The sequence below is a fragment of the Capsicum annuum genome, chromosome 10, assembly GCF_002878395.1.
Source record: "Capsicum annuum cultivar UCD-10X-F1 chromosome 10, UCD10Xv1.1, whole genome shotgun sequence".
In the NCBI taxonomy this organism is placed as follows: Eukaryota; Viridiplantae; Streptophyta; class Magnoliopsida; order Solanales; family Solanaceae; genus Capsicum; species Capsicum annuum.
Window position 1 is genome coordinate 176392779 of NC_061120.1, and position 18206 is coordinate 176410984.

Here is an 18206-nt window from a genome sequence, read left to right on the forward strand (position 1 = left end):
GATTAATTATTTTGGAGGTAAAATAAATAAAAATGGATAAACACCTAGGATCGTGATACGTGTCACACTGTTAGTGAGAAGGATATATATGTACCAAATCATTAACAGCAAAGGTATATTTGCACTTAAAGTATGACGAAGAATATATAGTAATTATTTATTAAAGTTCAAGATATATTTGTACCTTTTCTGTTTTATATATGTGTTTTCATTTTCTTTTTAAATTTATTTTAAAAGAATATTATTTTTTTATTTAATAACTATTTAAAGACATATTTTTATTGATTCTATTTATAAAGTTTCACCTAATTAAAGTTAGTAATAATATGTTTTTTAATACAGAACAATTTGATAAGAATCATGAATTTTTTTTATTTCTTAAATTTTGTGTCCGTTCAAAGTATATCACGTAAAATAAAACAGATGGAGTACTATTTTTTTTTGTTGTTGGGTTTAGAAATGACAGTGAGTACTTTTTTCGTTTCATTTTAGTTGATTGTATTGTTAAAAATATATTTTTTAATTTACTTGTCCCATTTATGAAATCAAGAGAATCTTATTGTGTTTTTTCAATGATATTTCTATCATTAAATAAATACATAAAGTGTATATAATCAAATTTATATGTTAAATACATAATTAATAAAATTAATTTAATAAAATAAAATTCTAACAAATATTTTTAAAAAATGTCAACTATTTTGAGACTGATAGAAAAAATGTTAAGGACAAATTATTTTTCAATATGGTCTAGAGTATATACGGGGAAAGGTAAAGGTATTTTTCGGAACTTTGGGTCAATTAATGTAAAAATAATATTTTTGTGTTTTTGAATTGTAATTTTATTTTTAAATAAGTGTATGTTTAAGCTTTTAAGAATATTTTAATTTTTATCGTAATCTTTTTAATATACTTTTAAGTTTAAATATAGCAGTAACTAATGTTAACTTGAAAAACGTTAAATTTAATTAGGAATATATTAATAAAAGTTTCTTTAATTTTTTAGGAATGAATAATGGTGTATCGTGTACCCAAGCGTAACAGATAATGTTATGAACCAATTGTCCCACATTGGGAAAATAAAGAAATGTTAAGGGGATTCTAAGTCAAGTGGGTTCTCCCACCTATTAGACTAGTCTTTTGGGTTGGGCTCTCCCGTTTAGTTTATAACATTGGTGTTTTTGTTGAGAGTCTCACGCATTGGACCGTGACTCGGAGTGATAGCCTGCGCGCTAGGAGTGGTGGCTTGGACCCAAGAGGGGTGCCAGCCGTGATCAACTGAGCGTAGCCGTGACCAACGCGGGTCAATATACGTGTGGGGAGCCGCGCGTTGGGCCGTGACTCATAGTGATGTTCTGAACCCAAGAGGGGTGTCAACCGTGACCAATGAGGATCAATCCAGGCGTGGAGCCACGACTCGGAGTGATGGTTTGTGCGCCAAGAGTGGTGGCCTGGACCTAAGAGAGGTGCCAGCCGTGACCAACTGGATCTAAGAGAGGTGCCAGCCGTCCCACATTGGAAAAATAGAGAAATGCTAAGGGAATTATAAGTCAAATGGGTTCTCCCACTTATTAAATTAGTCTTTTGGATTGGACTCTCCCATTTGATTTATAACAGATAAGTTATTTAATAATGGAAGTAATATGAAAAGAAATCAATAAGAACAAAACAATCAAATTACTCTTCTTATTTCGTGTCTTGTGAATCTTTTTACTTATCGATTAAACAAAGTTTTAATTATATTTCTAAGAGTCTTAATTTTTTTTACTTTTTTGGTAGCTTGAATATACAATCTCAAAATTGGAAATGAAAAATGCTTAACCTTATAGCAATCTCCTCATGATATTGATTTTAACAATTTAAGAGAGAATTTTTTTTACTAAGCTTTTCCTTATAAATACTTCCTCCGTTTCGTTTTAATTGAAGCTCTAACTAAAAATATTTGTTTCAATTTAATTGATATATTTATGAAATTAAGAGGTTTTTATTATATCTTTCAATATTATCCCTATCATTAAATGACCATGTAAGTGTATATACTCAAATTTATATTCTCAAAGCATATTTATTAATACTAATTTGGTAAAATGAGCATCTAATAAATATTTTGCGAAGAAGAGTATCAAGTCAATAACGATCAACTATTTTGAAATGGATGGAGTGATTATTTTTCAAATTTATTGGTGTATTAATATTTAAATTTCAAAACATAATTAATACTCCACCACTCCAACAATGTCCACTATTAACTTAACATATATATTAAGTAATAATAAATAATAGAGATAATTTTACTATTTCATCCTTTGAATATAATAAATTAAATGTTTTGAATAATCAAGTGAGTGATGAATATAGTAAGGATAAAATTGATAGAAAATGATAAATTATGCATAAATTTTTTAAATTGAATAAATATTATTGACAACTATTTTTTGTAAAATGAACAAATATTATTGATAAAAGAAGTAAAACCAAAATAGTAAAATAAATATTTAAATGAGTTCTTAGAAAGGGTGCAAAATGCTTGACAAGGAAAAAGAAACAAAACGAGTATATTTCAAACTACATGTCTTTTTCTTTCCCGTTTTTGCTACGAATATTTCTTTAAAGCATTACTATTTTACTAAGTATACTAACTAACCATTAGAGCGTAATATCCGTGAACACGACAGATGGAAAATTTTATAATCCTTGACATTATATTTCACACATGTAGTTGACTTATGCTAATTATGTGCAGTCTCGTTCTCAATAATTTGACATATTTTTATATTTGATCACTTTAACAAAATATTAATAAAGAAATCTCGTAGATAACAAGAGATATGTAGCAAATAAAAAAGAAAAAGAAAAATCGGGGATGGAGGGAGGCAAGAAGAGATTTTCTTGATCGTCAAATTGATGTACAAATGAACTGAATTGACTTATTATTTGTAGAAGCTAAGAAAAGAAGTCGTCGTCATTCAAGAAGCTGATACGAGACTTTTTAGAAACTGCTTGCAAACTGACTGCTTAATTGCAAGTCTGAGAAAACTATTGCAAAACTTTCAAAAACTTGTTTATAAGTTGTTTGTTTGATCTATTTACAAGTTTACTGAAAAGATTATAGAATAGACATTCACAATACGTATTTATAATAAATACAAATTAATTAAAGGCGACATTTAGACATATTGGTACCTCTGCTAGGCCAAACAACTCAGCTAACAAACATTTTGAAATGACTGTCTAACAAGGTGTTGCAGGGGTCCTAGTCACATTCCATCGTTGAGTTTTTGATCTTTGACCACTCATGAGTTGTTTCTTTTGAGAGACTAGTTATTTCAAAATTAATTAATACTTTATTCGTTTTATAATAAATGAATTGTTAGATTTTGACACAAACATTAAGAAAAAAATATTAAAGACATAAATTTAACACAACTTTTTATTTTTATCCCAAAAAAAAGAAAAAATTGACCTTGTAATACCTTTTCAAAAGTTAATTGATTGTCAAATCATAAGGGTAAATTTGAAAAAAAATTCAATGATTCACTTATTTTGAAACACCAATAAATACCCCAATAATTCACTTATTCTGAAACGGAGGGAGTAATAATTGAAATTGGACAATATCGACATTAACAATGATGGGATTATATTATGAATATATTTATATTTGATTTATTGGATTAAAAATGAGATATATGAGGTATAATAATGATATGTGTTTGATTTAGTATAGAGAAACTTCTATCTCAAATTTTAACTTCATTTTTCTTGAAGAAGCCAGGGAGAAGTAACTTTAAAGAAGGGCAAATTAAACGTGCCGCTTAGTTATTTTATTCCAGAGATCAATAATTCTAGGATTATTATTCTTCTCTCGATGCGAAACAAAAGTAATATTATAATTATGATATATAATCAATCATAAAATTGTTAATCGTAGGATAAAAATTTAATCAAACACGAAATAAGTTAATCTCCAAATTATAATACTAGTTTATCCATCAAACCAAACAACATTTTAATGTATTATATAAATCGCATGAAAAAATATTAATATAATTAGTTTATGAAAATATGACATATCTAACTCGTTCAAGTTTAAACAATTTAGTTAAAAAATACTTTTATAACTGGTCAACTTGAGGCGAATCACTTCAAAATTGGGTTTATTTGGTATGTTATATTAAAAAACTATTATATTGACGAATTTTCTTACATAAAAACATTTTTTAATTTGATATGTTAGATATGATCATAATAAATGTAATTATTTTTTTATGTATATAAGTAGACAAATTATTAAGAAAATGAAAGTATAAGTTGGTTAGAGTTGAGCAGATTAATCCATGATTCATTATTGTCGCACATTTTGTCTTAAGCTCAAATCAATTCAAGTAAATTTAGCCAAATTAATAAATTATTTATTTATTAATTCAACTTATTCTGACATGCTAAAAAACGACTCAATCTATCCTTCGAATACTTTTGCAGACAACTAAAAAAATACATGTTGCGTTACAGATGTGCAAGAAATGCTGTTTGATTTTTAGAGTTTTTAGTACGAAGAAAAATGTTTTCGGTCCAGGGAAAATATTTAGTAGATAATAAGTGATTTTCTTACTTATTTTTTTACATTTGATAGATAAGTCCAAAAAGAAAAATAAAAATTCAAAAGTATTTATATGTAATTTTATAAATATACAAGGGTGGGGTCAAAGTGGAAGGTAAGGTTACGGGCGTTGGGAGGTGGCGACTCATGAGAAAATCGTGAAACTTGTTTTCTGATTCTATTTAGGAAAGTCGTTTTCCCTAATTTTTAAGGAAATTATTTTCTAGAAGTTAAATATATTTTCGAAACATATTAACCAATTAAATATGAAAAAATCAATACCAAGCACATCCTAAGTTGTGTGCCAAGAGATTCGTTAGAGTTGTGCGCTTCCACTATAATCTTTTTTATAGAAATTCAAATTCAAAATCTCTAATTAAGATCGAAGAAATTTGAAACCTTCTTATTACAACTCATGTTGATCTAATTAATTTGTGTTATCTAGAGATTTGGTTGGTGAAGACAGTCTTTCTTTCGATGTGGCTTCTTCATTTTTATTTATTTTATTAACTCTATATTAGTTATGGACAACTATTGTTAAAATTAAATACTTAAATGCACATACACGGCTGATTAAATTAAGTTGCAAGTATCTTTATAAATATTATATGCTTCATTGTCAGTTGTTATAGTTATCAAGATTAAGACAACTAAACATTGTTCCTTTTTCTCTATTCTTTTCCTTTTCGAATAATTAACTAATCAATTTTTTAAAGTCTTTTCAGATTTTAATTCATGAGAATAGTACTCCTTAATTATATGCAACTTTAAGTTTAAGTCAAGTATCAACTTTTAGGAAAGTCCCAACAAGCAAGTGAATCTCATTTATCATCAATGTAAAATGTACTATCGCATGAAAACTTTTCTTTTTTTTCCAATTATTTATTTTATGGAAAATCTCATAAATAGATGTTTTATGGAGTTGGGCATGTTCTGTCTGGTAAAATCATATTATATTGCTAAGGAGATATTTGAGAATGGAAAGGTCAAATGAAATGATTTCCTTGTTAGGGAATTAAGCTCTGAAGGTACTTTTTTATTTTTCTACCGTGAACAGCCTTTGATCCAGACGACGTCAGATTAGTGTCGTAATATTTTCAATAAGCTTGGAATGTGTCTTTAGGTCAATGTATATATTTAATTTATTTCTTCGAGGTTCTGAATAAATTTTGATAATTTATTAGAAGTTTTGGGTATTTTAGATAAATAATTCAATTAGTGAATTAATTAATGGGTCAAAATCATAATTTTATTTACTTATGTTGCCAATACAAGAATAGATTTAAGTGAGTAGGGTTTACCATTCTTACAGTGCCGGCTTTAGCCTAAAGCCACTAAAGCTACCACTTTAGGCCCCCAATTTTTGGGGCCTCATTTCTTTAGCAATTATAAATTTATAATTAAGAGTATTTTTTTATTAAAAAATATTATTTTATTTTAATGTTATTTTAGCTCAAAAAAAAAATATCAATTAGGAATTTAAAATTAAAGTTGACAATTATTTTCAACTTTATTCTTAACATCAAAGAAGATTTATTTTTAGTACTTCTCAATTCTAAACAAAATCTAATAAATAGAGCAATTCTAAACAAAATCTAATAAATAGGGCAACTTAAGAACTATACCTTATATTTGTTATTTTATGTAATGGACGTGAAATGAATTAAAATAATAGTTATAGTGGGATGGAGGGAGTAGAATGGTAAGAAATATTTCAATAAGATAATTTTTTTTTTCAAATGCTTATATTGTATATAGAGTCCCTATAATAATTGTCTAAGTTGAAAGAAATCTTTTAAATTAAAATTTTTCAAATCACACTTAAGATCAACATCATATCAACATAAGTGAAATGATTTAAGTATACAATTAATTGAAATGAAAATTATTGAGAGAAATTGATTGTAGAACAAATTTATTCATAATTTTGCATCTCAAAAAGTTATAGAAATAAACTTAAAATATAAAAAGCGTACAATTTTTTTTAAGGCCTCATTTTGAAGTTTCGATTTAGGCCACACAATATATCGAGCCGCCCCTGCATTCTTAATAATAATAACATCAGAAATTTCGAGGGAAGAGGGCACGACAGTTAGCGATACTATTCTTCTCATATGCGGTTTTGAAGAAATCTTGGGTTAAGCTTCAGGTAAGGGCTTTATACGCTAAAAATCTTTGTTTTTCTACGTTGATCTCTAGGAATCTGACTACTATAACTAGTTATATACATTGTTTGGATTGAGAGAACTTAAACTAAGATGTGGTTGCGGTGTTACGGATTTGATTAAAGTAATGTCGGCAGTTGTATATGATAATTTCTAAGGAGTGATAGTGAATTCGTAGTAAAATTAAGAGTTAATAACTTAAATGGTCACTTAACTTTGAACTTTTATCCCAAAAAGTCACTTAATTTTGGACTTTACTTAGAAAATCACTCAACTTTAAATATTTTATTCAGAAAGTCACTCAGTCCATTTTATTATTTTTTAAACTAATTTGTACTTATTGTAGAATTTTCTTTAATAACAAAATTTTAAAAAATACAAAAAATTCATTTAATGAATCTTACCCTTTTATCCTTTATTTCCCTTAAGTTGATTTCTAGCTTCTCTTTCCAACTTTTTCGCTTTCCGTTTTGTCTAATTAGGGATTTCTCCTCTCCCTTTTATCTCGATTTAGGGCTATGTTTCAAAAATTTTCTTTTAAGGATGAAATGGAGAACAACAAATGAATCTCAAATAGAGGGCTCGAACTTGTCTTTGTTTCATGAGGAAAAGGACTATTATGTGACTTAACTCCCAAGAAAAATTCTCAAAAATTTAAGCAAATATATACAACTACACTATTAAGTGAAAAACATGCTTAAACTTCTGCGACTAACCAAAATAGAATAAAGAAACCAAAAGTTAAGTTTGAAGCCAACAAAATCATAATGCAAATGAAGAGGGATGCGTGAAAAGTTAATGGGATATAAGAGAAAGAATTTTGACCTCTTAAATTACGAGGTTAGGCAATTCATAGATCAACCAACCAATTTGAAATTTTCAATTAATATGAACCTAATTTAATAAGAAAAAATATATCATGTGTGAACACAATTTAAGAACAAAAATGTAACGAAAGAATTACAAACACAATAGCTAAAAATTCTCGATCAACAAAATAACTTTAGATCATATGAATTAAAGATGAACTATTGAAATATTATAGGCTCTCAATCTTAAATGTAGGTAGATTATCAAATGAAAGAAAGGGTAAAGGGATCTTTAAATATATATTTTGTATTTTTCAGAATTTTGTTATTAAAAAAAATTTCACATATGCAAAATTAGTTTAAAAAATAATAAAATGAATTGGGTGACTTTCTGAGTAAAACATCTAAAGTTGAGTGACTTTTTGAGTAAAGTTCAAAGTTAAGCGACTTTCTAGGAAAAAATTCAAAGTTGAGTGATCATTTAAGTTATTAACTCTAAAATTAACGTGGTGATAGCACAGTTAGCATAGGTTGGTGAATTGAAAATCGTTTACATGAAAATTTAGGCTAATGATTGGGTAATGATGGCTAGGTAATTTAAATAATGAAAAAAATATTTTTTAAGCGTTAATAGTTCACATGAATTTAGTGAAATTTCTAATCTCTAGTGCACTGTTTCATTACTGGTCATGACTTTAAGAATTTTTCCATGCACATTATGTTCTTTTTCTCAATACACATAATATAAAGAGCTTCTAAACATGTAAAAATAGTACTACAGACGCACTGATCCTCATTGCGTCTTTACGTTTAGATTATAAGATTTTGATTCGTTACAATTTTGGTAATTTTAAGCGTAGGTGTAGGATTTTTAGAGTAAAAATTTATAAAATGGGTGTTATATAATTCGTACTCTTATGAGAATTATATATTTGAACAGATCTGAAATATTTGAAAGCTTTATGAAAAGGTAAGACCCTTACAAATTAGCTTGCATTTGGATTCGTCGGTTGAGGTAGGTTACAGTTTAATTGGAGTTTAGACTCAACTTAATTGTGTGTATACTCCTAAATTGGATACTTGTTGATTGATATTCAGATGTGCTTGAAATTGTTGATGTTTGGATTGTTAATGCGTGTATAAATGATTACTGAAAATTTAATTGATGGAATTGTCTTATGACTTTAAGTATACTTGTAAACTTGATACATTGTGTTGTATGATGTGAAGTTGTGTAAATTTGATATTGATAATACTTGTTTATGTTAGATCGGGTATCAAGCCGGTACGGATATGTATATGTTGGATCGGATACCACGCCGGTATGGATATGTATATGTTGGATCAGGTACCACGCCGGTACGGTACATGAACATAGATTGTTCCCTGCAGGTCATAACTATTTGGGCAAAAATAAGTCCCATACCATGTGTGTACATATTTGTGTTGATTCTGTGGATATTTATAGTATGATTGATACTCTTATTGGTTATGTGGCTTGTTTGTGAGCACTATTTGACCTGTTGTTGGTGTATTATTAATTTATTGAATATTTGTTATGTGACGATGCATGTTTACTTGTTATTTGATTTATGTTGTCTATATGCTATTAAATTAAGTTGATCTATGATACCTACCAGTACATAGTGGTTTGTACTGATACTACCCTGTACTCTTCTTTTGTTGAGTGCAGAAAGTGTTTTAGAGGCTCAGACATGACCTCACCTCTAGAGTTTGATAGCAGATCTTGATCAAAAGGTGAACACTTCATCTCCAGTCTGTCATGGGTCATCTTATTTGTTCTTGTCCATTTTTCGGGCAATGAAGCATTCTTTATTTACTTTATTTTTGGATATCTCTTGATCTTTGTTAGTAGTTTTTGTACGATGACTTTCGGGTCTTGAAAATTTTAGTAAGTAGTTTGTTTGACTTCCGTATTAATAATGATTAGTGCTGGATTATTGTTATTATGTTGATTTTATAATAGTATCATCTTAATATTGATTAAGCGATTGGGTAATGGTTTAATTAGATGGTTCTTCCACGGGAAGATTAGTGTGGGTGCCACTCATGTCCATTTGGGTTGTGACACTTTTAAAACTATTACTGTATGTTATTAACTTGGTCCCATAACCACTAATAGCTTTCGCCTTTCAGGCAGAGGCGGATCCAGAATTTTAAACTTGTGGGTTCCCAAGGGCTTCTTTCTTACCACTAAGCTATCTCTTGGTTTAGTTATGGGTTCCCACCTATTAATATTTATAACTTTTGATGATTTTTTTATGTAATTTTAAGCCTTACGATAGCGGGTATGAATTCCCGAGAACCCGCACCTTCTACTCTGCATCCGCCACTGCTTTCAGGGACATTAGTTAAGCAACTAGCGTAAATTTCTTTAATGTCTCAGTTGTGTTAAACGTTTCTGAATTTGCTTTTGATTGTACAAAGGATTAAACTATTTTTACTATGTACTCACGTTGTTATGATAATCATGCCTAATCTTTATTTTGAAATATAATAGACCTACCATTAGAATTATTTTAAGAAAAGTAGAAAACCATATTTATTCCAATTTCATATGACTCCCGTCATTCACTTTTACTTATCAATTATTATTAAAATGGAATTTCATTTTTATTTATCACTTTTAACATATTAAAAGAAATCAAAACTTATTTTCCTGTTATACCCTTAATATTAATTGCTTATTTTTTAAACCATTTTTAACACATAATACTAAACATCAATTAATATGAATAGCATGATAAAATAGTCATGCCACTAATTATTTTTTAAATATGTCAACTTCAAATATGATAAGTAAAAATAAACTGTACGTTATTTTGGCAAACTAAATTTGTTTTGATATATCTTTTTTAACATAGAAAAAAGAGCAAGTATTTATCACTTTTTTTTCCTTCTAAATTCATCCTTTTTGTATTAATACTATATTATAAAATTTTGGAAGACGAGTAATATAGACAACTTGACAAATGATGTTACCTCCAGGCCGAACAGCATAACCTTTTGCAAAATGGCTGTCGAAACCAAAAACATTGCAATCACATGCAAATTACTTCCTTCGTTTCATAATAAATGAATTATTGAATTTTGACACATATATTAAAAAAAAATATTAAAGACATAAATTTAACACAATTTTTCATTTTTACCCCAAAAAATAAAAAAGTACGTTGTAATATCTTTTCAAAAGTTAATTGATTGTCAAATCATAAGGGCAAATTTGAAAAAAATTTCAATGATTCACTTATTTTAAAACACCAATAAATATCCCAATAATTCATTTATTTCGAAACGGAGGGAGTACTAGAGCTGTCTGGTTTTGGTGTTTTTCTATGCTATGGTCTCATGGAAAAATATTTACATTAAATTAATGAATATATTATTATGTTTGCGTGTAATTTTTGTCAGTTAATTACAATTAATTACTATCTCATTTTATTTTTATCACTTAATTATATAGTAAAACAAGTATAATTTAATGTAAATATTGGATCGGTATAAGTATTTTCTTATTATTAGCCTCTCCAGAACAACGATAGGGGGGGGGGGGGGGGGGGGTGAGGTGGGTGAGTGGGGGGATTTGAGCTATTCATAATGCAATTTTAAGTGGGAATAATTTCTTATAATCACCTACATATTAAATAGAAGAAAATAATCTTTTCCGATCTCTTATGTGTGAAAAAAAAAAAAATTCTTATATGTAAAACTGAAAATCTATTGTAAAAAGGACATAAAACTAAAAACAAATTGGTAAAGAATTATAAAGCAAATCTCTCATATCTGTGTATATCGGGTCGTTTGCACTTTTGCACATATTTTATGTTGGTCTTTAATTTTTTTAACTCATCACAAATAATTTTGTTTTGCATACGTTCTACCCTCCTCGTACCCTACTTTTGAGAATATACAAGATATATTATTATTGTTGTTATTCTTATTGTTCTTAGAAGTCGTTTGGTAGGGTGTATAAAAACAATACAAAATATGGTGTATTAGTAATGCTTGCATTAGTTTCTTATGCAGTGTTTGGTTTGATGTATTAAAAATAACTTGAATTGCATGGTTTTTTTTTTCAAAAAAATATTTATTTACAAAAATATCCTCTATAAATATAGTGGAAAGAATGTAAAAAAAAAATTTGAGGGATAATTGTATCTTTAATCATGCTAATGCATGCATTATATTAGAATCCATTGCATTACTAATAGCATTGATTTTGAGGTATTTAGTAATACACACCTCAATACACAATAGAATGTGTAACTACTGCAAGCATTAGTTATACATTGACTTGAAAAATATATCAATGAGGTACTAATAATATATAAGACTAATACATACATTATTTTTGTTAATGCACTCTACCAAATGACCCTTGATTGTATTCAAATATCTTACAATCAACCAGATATTACTCTTTTTTCTTTTTTATTTTAAATCAGTTTCACCTCAAGTTATACTCACCTGTAGGTGCTGAGGTGTTTGACATTGATCCCTACCATATAAATTAAAATCCAAAAAGTAAAGGCATAAAGGAGGGGAACATGATTCCTTACCTCCTCAAAGCCTGTGTTAGGATTTGACATGCCAAATCCTTTACAAAAGAGCTTACAAAATAAGTGATTCTTTTGACAATATACACATGAACATCACATTCTAGAATCATATTAACGTCAAGAAATACGATATGTAAGAAAAAAAATTAGAATGAGACTCCATATCCTTGACAAAACGGATATGTTGTAGCTCATCAAGTGATAACAGACTGGTATTTTATTTTTATTATTTTCCATATCCTGAATCTAGGTATCCTCATATTGTTCATCTTGTTAGCATTTAGCACCCATTAACTTGTTGTTGGTAAGTTACTCAGATAATAATTCAGAGACAAAAGGCCTAGCCTAATCAGCTATTCTTCAGGTATCCAAAGATAAGATAGTGATTAGTTCCACCGGTGAACTAAGGAACCAACTTGACACGATCCAAAATTGGGCCTTGTCGTATGGGCATCTCAAGTCCAACAAGGACCGGATATTGCCCCATTAACCCACTTAACCATCACATATATCCACAAGAGTCGGATAAACTCCGACACATAATAAGATAGCGAAAACAAAACTAGCATTCATAGCTTAAGAAAGTCTAGCCATTCATTAATATCAACATTCAACATCCAGTCTACCCAAGTCCACAGTTATCCATAAGCCTCTATAAATCTGAAGTCAATAATATGTCGGGACAAGCCCCCGACAATAGCCAAAACCGAATCTAAAATAAGTCTATGACATAAGATAAGAAGATCATGAAATGTGTTCCTTCAGAAAGATGGAAGCTCACCACTTTGATGTCAACACTTGAACCGCTCGAACACCTGATCACTGTGCAGGAAGAGAAGAAGAAGCTCCCGCCCCTATGTCGCGTGGGGACATAGCGTCCGAAGACGGTTAGCGGTTGGAGCTCTAACATGTAACTCAAGAATGAAGAGAAAATAGAGTCATCATTCAAGACCAAGTCAAAATATCATATTCAACAATACTTATGTACATAGGCATACATGTAGATATATAGTATGCCGACAAAATAAACAAGTCTTAACAAATATTTTTGAAGCACTCAATCATGAGACATGAAGTGGAGGACTATAACCTTCCACCATCATACTTTGGAAGGATTGGAATTTTCAATCATATCAGGTAAGAGGACTTTAACCCCAAGTCATTTTATTAGGCAAGGGACTCTAACCTCAAGCCGTCGTGTTGGGTAAGGGACTCTAACCACATGTTTCCTTGTTGGGTGAGGGACTCTAACCGCAAGCCATCTTATTAGAATAGGGACTCTAACCAAAAGTCGTCATGACTATTATTAGTCGACATTGGCACTCTAACCCTTTGTCCATGTATCACATCCACTCAATTCAACACTTAGGGACTCTAATCCATTTTAATAATCTAACATTTTAATAGGCCAATGACTTAATTCAATTCATCATTCAATTTAATTCGTGGTCATCAAGACTCTTACAAAACCATTTATTCTTTATTAGCATTCTTATACCACTCTATAGTTGAAGCACAATTCGAGTTTATGTTTAGGGACTTTTAACCCTTTTAGCCATCAAACCATCAAGGTCATAAATTAACTATTTACATGGCTAACAAGGTCTTTACAATACCACTTACCAAGCACTCATACTTATTGGACCATTGCCCTACCTCAAAACATCATCAACATGTGACTAGATATTTCTGTTAGATATTTTCACAAATACCTTGTGGGCATGCCTTTACCAAGGACAACATCAAAGTAGAAATCATCCATCTTAGGTTTAATCATGACCCACTTATTAAACCACAAACAGCAAGCACCCACATGTGTAAATCTCCACCAAAATCAAGTATAACACAAGTTTAAGCAAGAGCAAACATTACTCAATATTAGGCATCAAAACCCTTAACTTCTGATTTCAAAATCATCACTTACAAGTCATAATTCATGTTTAATATACGTGATATATGAGTTAAAAAATAAGTAAAAGAGTTTTATGCCTTATACAAGATGATCCCCAGAAAGACTTGACCCCTCATTGACTCTAGAAGAACACTTGTGGAACCCTAGCTTCCAAATCTTCAATAGTGTGTTTCGGAGAGTGTTTGGAATGTTTGATCCACCAAAGATATGTTTTAGGAGGCTACAATACATTATATAGTGAAAGGACTTAAGGGTTTTGGTGTGGGAAATGTCCATAAAGCCCTTGGGCTTAAAAGCTGAAAAGTGACTTCCTAAGAGGGTACGACTCACTTGACTAAACCATATCCTAGGGTACGAGTGGTACCCTAGCTCGTACCCTAGTCCTCACCAAGGGCCCCTACACTGCCCAAGATATGGCTATGCATACATGACTTGTATCTTAGGGTATGAATGGTACCCTAAATCGTACCCAAGACAGTGTCCACTAGATCAAGACCAACACTCCATACGACTATGTAGTATACGACCCATACCCTAACATACGACTATGGAGAGGCTAAACCATATCTTGGACAGTGTGTAACCCCCACCACACTACATAGTATATGAGTGAGGGGTCACTTAGTCATATCCAAGGGTACGACTAGTACCCTGGAGTCATATCCAAGGGTACGACTAGTACCCTGGAGTCGTACCTAGTACAAAAGCTTCAACTAAGGGAATTTTCTAAGAGTACAAAGCCTAGGTATTTCAATTCTTCCCCACTTGGATCATTTATCCTCGAATGACGGGTAAGGAAAACATAAACATGAGTTAACACATCCCTACACATCAACTAACCTTTAACCAAGTTAGAAATAAAGACAAACAACAAGGATAAGGCACATGCCGAGATCATTATCAATCAACCATTCATTTCATTTACTTTGGGACTCAAGCCCATCATTTATTAAAGACACTTGCTAAATTCAAAGTTTAGGGAGTTGAACCCATTGTCTAACAAAGACATGGATCAAATTAAGAAGATTAACCCATACCTCAAGCACGAGTCTCCGAAATGGAAAACAAATACGGATACTTGGACTTCATGTCCTCTTTCGCCTCCCAAGTAGCTTCCTTGGACTTTTGGTTCCTCCGTAAAACCTTCATCGAAACGCCATCTTTCATTCACAACCGGTGAACTTGACGATCTAAGATTTTAATTGGGAATTCTCGTAGGACAAAGAGTCCGAAAAACCAACATCCTCCAAAGGGACAACCAACGAAGGATCACCTACACATTTACGCAACATAGAGACATGGAAAACTGGGTGGATGGAGTTCAAACTAGAAGGCAACTCCAACTCATAGGCAACATTGCCAACCCTTTTCAAAATCAAGTAGGGACCAACATACCGGGGACTAAGTTTCCCCTTCTTACCAAATTTCATCACTTTCTTTAAGGGTGACACCTTTATGAATACCCAATCGCTAATATTAAACTCCAATTCCCTACGCCTTACATCCACATAGTATTTTTGGCGACTTTGAGTAGCTTTTAACCTATCATGAATCACCTTTACATTTTCCAAGGCTTGGTGAATCAAATTGGGGCCAAACAACTTACCCTCACCAACCTCATACCAACCTATAGGAGATCAATATCTCCTACCGTACAACGCCTCAAAATAAGCCATACCACTGATAGAGTGGTAACTATTGTTATAAGCAAACTCAATCAAAGGCAAATAGTCGTACCAACTACCACTATACTCAATCACATAAGCACGTAACATATCCTCCAGTATTTGATTGATTCTCTCTACTTGTTTATCCGTCTTTAGGTGGAAAACAGTACTGAGACATACCTTAGTTCCCAAACCTTTATAAAGAGACTTCAAAAAGTAAGATGAGAACAGAGCACCACGATTCGAAATGATAGAAATTAAAGCACGATGCAATTTCACAATCTCCATAAAATACAACGCAGCATAATTCTCCGCCGAGTAACTAGTCCTCACGGACAAGAAGTGAGCGGACTTGGTCATTCTATCCACAATGACCCAAATAGAATCACATTGATTCTGAGATCGAGGAAGACCAGTAACAAAATCTATATTAATCACTCCCAATTTTATTCGGGCAACTCAATCTCTTGGTTCAAACCTTCGAGTCTCATGTGTTCAACTTTCACTTGTTGACATACCATACACTTATTCACATAGCTAGCCATATCCCGCTTCATATTATTCCACCAATAAAACTCCCTAACATCTGATACATCTTCTTAGAATCAGGATGAATAACATACCGAGACCTATGAGCCTCGCCATAATCCTTTGCCTCAATCAATTGACATCGGACACACATAGCCTACCTTGGTACCTCAAGATACCATCACCACCAATCACAAAGTCAAAAACCTTTTGTTGACCCACATTACTCTTAATCTTTACCAAGTCAGGATCCAACATTTACTTTTCCTTCATCTCAACCACAAGAGACGACTGTGCTTCCAGATACATGAATACACCACCATCCTCCGAGTTCAAGAGATAAACACCAAGACAAGCCAATCGATAAATATCCTTCACCAACTTCTGCTTATCCTCATCAACATGAGCCAAAATCCCCATGAATAACCTGCTAAGAGTATTAGCAAAAATATTATCTTTACCTGAATGGTAATGAAGACTCATGTCGTAGTCCTTCAATAACTCAAGCCATCTCCATTGCCTGAGATTCAACTTTTTTTGAGTAAGCACATATTGAAGGCTCTTATGATCGGAATATATGTCAACATGAACCCCATAGAGATAATGATGCCAAATCTTTAATGCAAAAATCATGACCAATAACTCCAAATCATGAGTAGGGTAGTTCTTCTCATGAACTTTCAATTGCCTAGAAGCATAGGCCACCACCCTACCATGTTTCATTAACACACAACCAAGACCAATACAAGAAGCATCATAATACACTACAAAACCATTATTACCCTTGGGAAAGGTTAAAACTGGAGCCAAAGTTAATTTATCCTTTAACTTCTCAAAACTACCCTCACACGCATACGACCACATGAGCTTGACCTTCTTTTGGGTCAACTTAGTCAATGGGGAAACTATCGTTGTAAAACTCTCTACAAACTTCCTGTAGTAATCGTCTAGACCAAGAAGCTCCAAATATCGGTTGGAGTCGAAGGTCTAGGCCACTTCTTAACCGCCGAAACCTTTTGAGGATCTACCATTGTAGACACGTGATTTTTTATCCTCCCTAAATTTTAACTTGTCTATCAATATTAAATATTTATATTTATATTTATTTTTAATCATATATTATTTTGATTTTTTTAATTTTAAATAATATAAAATTAAAATATATATGTTTTCTTTTATAAATTTTAATAAATAAATTAATAATTTTAATATTATTTTATTATATTTGTTTTTGTCTATGTTGTTATTATGTTTTGTTAAATATAAAATTAATTAATTAATTTTTTTATTATTTTTATTAAATATAAAATTAATTAATTATTATTTTTATATTTATTATATTATTCATTTATTGATTTATTATTAGTATTATCTTTTATAAATTAATTTGAATTTTAAAATCACCCTCCCCTTATCTGATGAATAATTCCCCCCTTTAAAGTAACTGTTCCCCTCAAAAGTCCCCATATATAAGGACTTTTCAACCAGTTTAAAAAAAGGAACTGCTTTTCCTACATCAGAGATCAGAACCCAAAGATAACATACATTATCATCTATTAGAAATCACAGACTGTATTATACATTATCTGAAAAAGAGAGTGAAAATCAAAGAGCAAAAATCAGAGAAAAAGAAAACATTAGATAAAAAGAGAGAAAAAGAAAAAGCATTGTATCTGAGTTTCGTATTTCTGTTCGAGTTTCGATTTCGGTGACAATTTCTTGTTTTAACACAGGTTCTTTTCGATCCTATGCTATTTATTTTTGTAAGTTTTGTTGTGAACCAAGTTATAAATAAAGTTAGTTCAATGACTTTGTATGCTAAGTTCATTATTTATGGAAATTTCTTGTTCTACATCTTTATTTTTAATTTGTCTATTGTATTGGTTCAACGTTAATTACATTAGACTGATTTCAAATATTAAGATAACTTTAAAGGTTGATTAAG